Source organism: Miscanthus floridulus, unplaced genomic scaffold (genome assembly GCF_019320115.1).
Source record: "Miscanthus floridulus cultivar M001 unplaced genomic scaffold, ASM1932011v1 os_2357, whole genome shotgun sequence".
Classification (NCBI taxonomy): domain Eukaryota; kingdom Viridiplantae; phylum Streptophyta; class Magnoliopsida; order Poales; family Poaceae; genus Miscanthus; species Miscanthus floridulus.
The window spans coordinates 12,563-20,922 of NW_027098261.1; the positions used below are offsets into that span (position 1 = coordinate 12,563).

Here is an 8,360-nt window from a genome sequence, read left to right on the forward strand (position 1 = left end):
ACTTTAAAAGGGCTGCACAAAAAATTTGGAAGCCAAAAACAAAAAAAACTTTGCCGAGCGACGGGGCATGTCACTCGGTAAAGGGGGTTTTTGCCGAGTGCCAAGAATAAGGCGCCCGGTAAAGAGGATTTTTGAATTTTTTTTTAGAAATTTTCTGTTTGCCGAGTGCCTTCACAGGGGCACTCGATAAAGTATTTTCTAAAACTTTGCCGAGTGCCTAATAGCAGGCACTCGACAAAGAAGGACGTGGCCGAACACCGTTACGCGGGGCAGCCTATGCCGAGTGCTGCGCTTTTGCCGAGAGCCTGGCACTCGGCAAATAAGTTCTTTGCCGAGTGCCCTTTTTTGTTGAGTGCCCGGCACTCGGCAAAGAACTCTTTGCCGAGTGTGACACTTGGCAAAGAAGGTCTTTGCCGAGTGCCCGATTTTTGACACTCGGCAAAGCAGTTTGCACTCGGCAAAGGCCCTCTTTCCAGTAGTGAGCTCTCTTGCATTTCATACAAAGAACCTAGCCACGTTAATATGTGACTTGTTGCCTCTATAATTTCTTAGCACAATTTTTCTCAGACCAATGTCAAGGGTACTATTAAGTTTTCGGTATGTACACCAATCTTTTCCCCAAACTCGTGTTATCTGAAAAGGCAAAGTGGACAGAGAAACAGCTTCAGTGGTCAACCTAACTTTAGAACAGTATTGATGTTAGAAGTGACAAAAGAATGCGGATGCACGCTCTCGCACAGGAGTCAGTCACCTTAATGTACAACTTCTGCAAGTGGGGAAAGCACTGCAATAAGTTAAGAACCGCATCCAGGGCTCCAGGCAAAGTTTGACGTCACATAAGGCAAGAACCTTTACACTGCGCACCACCGCTGACATGCTAACAATATGGTTGATCCCTGAGTGTTAAGCATAGAATTAACACCGGCCTCATGCATGATTGATAAGCAAAAAGGGTTTAGTTTGGATCCCTCGTGAGGCTGAAAGTGGATGCCAATGATACATGTATGTACCTGAAAAACCGTGGCCCCGAACTGAAGCCTGGGAAAGCCTTCAAAGAAATTACCCAAAATAGCCAATCTTGGTGCAGAGATTACCGAGATGTTCACATTCCCTCCAAAATACAGTAATCTTTCTAGACACGGGGCATCCTCGATGACGAGCTCCAGTAAGTTGTTTCCAGAATCACCAGAACGCACGCCGATACTCCTGAGACTATGAAGACAGAATTTGCAGTCGACGGAAGCAGCCGTTGCGAAGTAGCAGCAAGCTCTCCAGGACAGGGCAGCCAGCGAGCAAGGCGTGCAGAGAGCTCTCCAAGATGCCGACGTTGGAAAGAGTCAACTGCTTGAGAAGCGGCCAATGGAGCGGGGTTCTACCAGGTGCGAAACTGATGCCACTGAAGAGAGCGACGCAAAGGGTGCGCGAAAGGCGGTGTACTGATGGTGGTAGCATAGAGTCGCGGAACTCGAGCTCCTGGAGGTTGCCGAGGGCGGGGGACCGGAGCCAGCCATCCAGGGTCATCATGGTGGGATACCCCATGCCGTAGCGGTGTGGTGGCATGACGAAACGGCGGCCATGGCCAGGGTGCGCAGAGAGGACGCGAGAGATATCGCTGGGGAGGATGCCGCGGCCAGCTGGGTCGTTGTGGAGGTCGAGATTGAGAGGAGCGGAGCGCCATAGGTGGCGCCAGCGGGAGGAGAGCACCTGCGTGCGGGCGCGGTCTTCGGTGGGGACGAGGGACACGATGTCGCCGAGGATGCCGTCCGGGAGGTTGCTGATCCGGTCGGCCAGGAGCTCTTCCTCTTCCAGCCTCCGCTTCGCTGCGCATGTTGGGTAGATAGATAGATAGATAGATAGATAGATAGGGCTTCTGCTTCGCTGCGCATGTTGGGTTGGACCCACAGCAATCTTATTAGATTATTCAGTTTCGTCAGTATGACACTTCCTTCCTCTTTTCATTCAGTTTTGTCAAAAATACTACTCACTCACTTGAACACAAGAACTGACCATGGAAATCAAAACTTGACCTAATTAGAACATGTCTAATCTACCTGAACTATAACACAGTAAATGTTTCAATGTGTAACGTGTATTATTTTCTTCATTGTATTTTTGTCTGATTTTTTTTCAAAAGAATATATACATAAAATAAATAAAAAATAATAAGACTTCTATAAAGGGACCACGGTTGGGGTTACAGTCGGTTAGTTTGTATTTTGCTGTGGACGAGGTTGTCCAGGCTGAGTGGACTAGCTAAGTGTAACATCCATGTTTTTGCATCATGATTAAATCCCCTAAAAATTTGACTTTTTTAAAACTTTACAAACAATTAAAACATGATTAGTTTATTCCCTACAAAACCACTTTTAAAGTAAAATGTTTTCCAAAACCCTGCATCACAATTCACCATATACTTTTAGGTTAGAATGTGTGGAGTGATGAAATGATTGTTTGAATGCTTGTTGCTTGAAATGCTTGTATGTTTGCCCTAGAATTTATTTGGCACTAAATAATTCTTCTTGGCAATTTCCTTTTTCTCCACCCAAATAATCTCCTTGAACTCTCCCTTGGTTTTCCAAGCTCTCCACCTTTCAAATTCCCTTGAAGTCAATTCAAATCATTCATTTGTGCATCTAGTTTAATATGGGAAATAGAAAAGGAATTCATAAATGGGAAAACTCCTTGGGCTCAATCTCCTTCCCTCCCTCCTCTTTGGCCCGCAGCCGCGGCCCATTCCTTCCCCTTCTTTCCTCCCCACGCTGTCGACCAGGCCTAGACCTCACCCTTCTCTCTGCTTGGGCTGGCCCACTCGGCACGGCTGCAGGCCACGTCCCTCTCCCCTTCTCCCTTCTCTCGCTGACGGGACGGCCTTTTATTGTAATAATTTGCAACCCTCAGTTTATTGGCTTCGATATTCTCAAGAGCACGTAGCCGATGGCAACTTAAGTCCTCCAAGTCGTCTATCATAAGATTCTTGTAGACTTTGGCTGACAAATCATTTTGCAACGTGATACGCCTCGATCCAGTTTGAATCTCCCAAGGAAGGACTGCATTGTGACCATACACAAGTTCATAAGGGGACGTTTTAATCCATCCAGGGCAGGCCATCCTATATGCCCATAGTGCCTTATTAAGCGTCGTATGCCACTTCCTTGGCTATTCCTCAATTTTTTTTCTTGATCAGCTTAATCATAATCTGATTGGACGCCTCTGCCTGGCCATTAGCCTGGGAATAGCAAGGAGAAGAATTTAGAACTTAATTCCCATACTGGCAACAAAATCTCTGAACTCTTCTGATGTGAACATTGTCCCTTGATCGGTAGTGATAGTTTGAGGAATCCCAAAACGATACACAATATTCTACTTGATAAAATCAACCATGTTCTTTGAGGTTACCGTCTTCAAAGGAATTGCCTCAACCCACGTAGTGAAGTAATCTGTTACTACCAATATGAACTTATGTCCTTTACTTGAGGGCGGAAAAATTTGGCCAATTAAATCAATTCCTCAGCCTTGAAATGACCATGGTTTGATTATTGAATTCATATCCGATGCAGGCGATTTCTGGACATAACCAAAACGTTAACAGTCCTGGCACCCCTTATAATATTCAAAACAGTCTTCCAATATTGTTGACCAAAAATATCCAGTTCTACGAATAATCCACTTCATCTTATAAGCCGATTGATGAGCTCCACATATCCCTTCATGCACTTCACCCATCAACACCTTAGCTTCCTCTTGGCTTAAGCACTTGAGGAACATCCCATCTGACTGTTTTGTAATATAGCTTATCATCCAGTAAAACATACTTAGTCGATTTATACCTTAGCTTTCTGGTAACTTTCTGTGATGGACTCCTAAGGTAATTGGCTATTTCAACTCTCAAATCATTATTCGAGGTTTCACTACTCAAGACTTCTTGAAACACTCGATAACCTAACACACTTTGAGCTAAACAATTAGCCTCTTGATTATGTGCCCTCGGAATATGTTGAAAAGAGACATGAGGAAATTCCTTGAGCAACCTTTGGCACTTATCATAATATCCCCTCAGAGTATCTTCTTTGCACTCATATAGGCCAATCAACTGATTAATAATTAACTGTGAATCTTCAAATACTTCAATTGCCTTGGCCTTTACCTCATGAAGAAGTTGAAGCCCCTTAAGAATAGCCTCATATTCCGCTTGGTTGTTGGTAATCATCGGTTCAGTTGGAAAAGCAAACTTGAAACTTGCCCCCCCCCTGAGGTGATAATAACAATACCAATGCCACCACCTTGCTTGCATGATGACCCATCAAAGAACAATGTCCAGGGTACCGGTTTCACATAGCCAACAATTGGCTTATGATGCTGAGTGACAAAATTGGCTATTATTTGCCCTTTGACTGCTTTAGCCGATTTGTACCTCAAGTCAAATTCTAACAATGCAAGAATCCACTTTCCCATTCTTCCATTCAATATTGACATTGATAGCAAGTGCTTGATCACATCAGTCTTGGAGACAACTGTACACTCAGCCGACAACAAGTAATGTCGTAACTTAGTGCAAGAGAAATATAAGCATAAGCATAACTTCTCGACGGGAGAATATCTTGTCTTTAGATCCAGAAGCCTTCTACTGAAATAGAAAACAACTCGCTCTTTCCCTTTCGAACTCTTGCATTAGGGCCAATCCAATTGTCTAGTTATTGGCCGATATGTACAACTTAAAAGGCTTACCTTGCTGAGGAGGGACCAGCACGGGCGGACATTTCATATATTCTTTTATCTCCTCAAAGGTCTTTTGTTGTATATCACCCCATTTAAATTCTTAATCATTTTTTAACTTCAACAAGGGAGAAAATGGCAGAACTCTCTCTGACAAATTCGAAACAAACCTCCTGATAAAATTAATTTTGCCAAGCAAAGATTGTAACTCTGTTTTAGTAGTCGGAGGCACTGCCTCATCAATCGCTTTTATGCTTTTTTGACCAACTTCGATTCCTCTCTCGTGGACCATGAAACCCAAGAATTGTCCAGCTGATACTCCAAAGGCACACTTATTAGGGCTCATCTTTAGACCATGTTTCCTTGTGCATTCTAGAGTCTCCCGCAAATCAGCTAGATGCTCCTTGTATCCCTTGGATTTTGTCATCACATCATCAATGTAGATTTCAACAATCCTACCGATCAACTTATGAAAAATATAATTCATTGCCCTCTAATAAGTTGCACCGGCATTCTTCAGACCAAAGGTCATCACAACCCACTCAAATAAACCAACTGCACCAGGGCACCTGAAAGCAGTCTTTGCTATGTCTTCCTTAGCCATGAAAATTTGGTTATATCCTGCATTGCGTCCATGAAGCTAGTAGCCTTATGCCCGGCTGTTGCATCTACCAACATATCTGCTAACGGCATCGGATAACCATCCATGGGTGTGGCCTTGTTCAGATCTCTGAAATTGATATAAACTCTTAATTTTCCATTCTTCTTATACCAAGGAAAAACATTCAATATCCACTCTGCATATAGGCACGGTCGGATAAACTTTACTATGTTTGGGTTGAATCTCCTCAGAGCTTGTTTAAACGGCCGATATCCAGGTTTGATTGGCAATCGATGTTCAACAATCGATCGGTCTAGACCAGGCATCTCATAGTTTTCCCAAGCAAAATAGTCTTTAAATTCCTTTAATAAATCGACTAACTCTTGCTTATACTCAGGATCCAACTTGGCACTTACATACGTTGGCCTAGGCCTATCTCTAGAACCAATATCCACCTCTTCTAATTCATCGACCGACGTGAAGCCATGTCCTAGTTTGCCATCTGTACCATCTATTGGATTATCCATTAAAACAAATTTTCAAAGCCAACTGTTTGGATCGGCTGTTGGCTTTCATTATTGATTTTAATGAAGCCTCCTTCCCATAACTTGCCAAAAAAACACTCAAAGTCTTCTAGCTCCCAAAATACTAGATCGGCTGTTGCGATACTCATAGATTCATCAGCGCGAACCAGCTCGACATCATCTCCATGCCATTGAATCAAAGACTGATGCATGATTGATGGCACACAACAGGTTGTATGAATCCAATCATGACCAAGGAGTAAACTGTATGATCCTTTTTCATTGATGACGAAGAACGTGGTGAGTAGAGTCTTACTCCCAATTTTCAGTCGACGTTCATTGCCCCCCAGGTCTTAGACGTATTACCCCCAAAATCCTTAAGCATCATGTTAGTCTCAATCAAATCTTCTGGTCCCTTGCCAAGTTTATGAAAAGTGGTGTAAGGAATAAGATTGACAGAAGCACCTCCATCCACCAACATCTTGTTCATTGGCTTCCCATCAACAAAACCTCTTACATATAAATCCTTTAAGTGCTGATGCTTGACTAGCTTATCGAATATAGCCTGCTGTATAACTGTCAACTTGGCAACTATTTCTTCATACTCCGATTCATCAAAATATGAATAAACTTCTTGATCCACTGGAGCTCTGAATTTTGATGACAACAGAAAAGCCATTTGAATATTAGCCGATGGTTACCTTCTATCAGCAATTTGCTTAGCACGCCATACTTGAGGTTTACAGGATGCCTGAACCTGTTCCAACTCTCTGTTCCTTAGGCATTACACCCTTCTTTTCTGGCTTCTTGTAAGACCTCCTGGACACCATTGGCCTTCCTGCCAAACATATTCTTCCTCATTACTTTCTTCTTCATAATCAACTCAGTTTTGATCAACAACTCGTTTTCCAAGCCGATAATGAACATTTCTATTTTTTAAGCGCCGATCCATGTTATTATGATAATACACATCTTGAGCATGGATAGATCGGCGGTTGGCTTGAGATTGCCTAAACTTCCAATATTGTTCACTGCACTCTGGATAGTTATTTCTAGTAGGTAATTTCAAATCTTCGTTCTAGCAATGTCTGAAGAAAGGACAATTCCAATATGATTCAGCTTGCTTTCTTTTATACTTCTCTTTTTCCTATTGACGTTGATATTCTTGCTCTTCTAACCAACGCTGATAATCATTTTCCTTCTACCTCTGCCATTTATTCAACAAAATTCAAGATGTAATGAGCGGCTTTGTCGTCCCATCCTTTGATGTTTCTTCCTGCTCATATCGGCTCTTTTGTTGGTCACGATGCTTTCTAATTTCTAGGTATTCATCATCCGATATTTACATCTCGAGATCGAGTGTTCCAGTTTCTCTTGATCTGGTTGATGTTAGGACCTTAGTCTTCCCTTTGAGCAACCTAGCATCGACCATGTTCTAATCTCCTGGGAAAGGATTATCATCAACTTTTATCTTCCGAGGCGTATCAAATTTGAGCCTTCCTTGTTGAATAGTCCTCTGTATATGCTGTCGAGAAACTCTGCATTCATTAGTAGAATGAGATGTAGCGTTATGAATTTACAGAACTTCTTATTCTTCAATTGATTAGGGGGCAACATGACATGATTATCGAGCAACTTGATCTGTCCTTTCTTGAGCAAGAAGTCGAAGAGCTTGTCTGATTTGGTGACGTCGAAGTCATAGCTTTCTTCGACTCTTCTTCGCCAAGGATTTGGCACCATTACGGTCTTCATAACACAATTCCATTCGGCTGCTGCAACTTCTTCTTCCTCATCATCCTCATAGCAGTCATCGACTAAATACGGGTTATAGGCTTTGGCCATTGTGGTACTTTTCTAGAATCAGGTATCTCTTCGCATATTCTGGAATTGGCTATTGAGCGCTGCCATTCGTTGAGCCAATTGACCCAAGTTGTCAAACTCTTGTCCTAGCAACTTCTCTCTCCATGTTGGCTACATTCCTTAAATGGCCAAAGCAGCTAGCTGATCATCAACCAAGTTTAATAAGAAGCATGAATTTCTAGTCTCTCAGAACCTCTGAAGAAACTCAGTGCCCGATTCATTAGTTCTCTTCCTTATAGTTATCAAATCGGTAATCTTCTTTTCTCTTGTCCTAGTGTAAAAATATGTATGAAACTTTTTGTCTAGGTCAGCCCAATTGGCAATAGAGTTAACTGGCAGTGATGAGAACCAAGTGAAGGCTGGCCCTGACAGGGACAAGGAGAATAAACGAACTCGATGGGCCTCTTCAATGGATGCTTCACCCAACTATGTAAGATACCGACTGACATGTTCTATTGTGCTTTTGCACTCTTGGCTAGTGAACTTAGCAAACTCTAGAAGCCTGTAATTTATAGGAAGAGCGACCAAATCATACCATTCTGGATATGGGCGTTTGTACGAGAAGCTCTACTCTTTTGGCTTCAAACCGAACCGATTCTTCATCATCTTGGTTACTCTCAGCAATAACTCATCAGCATTTGAATTTAAATTTCTCTGCAACT

General features: G+C 42.6%; 1 pseudogene; it reads right to left on the bottom strand.

Moving 5' to 3' along the window:
• Positions 1-495: 495 nt before the first annotated feature.
• On the bottom strand, positions 496-7,680 carry LOC136534893 (FBD-associated F-box protein At5g56370-like; annotated as a pseudogene).
• Positions 7,681-8,360: the final 680 nt, after the last annotated feature.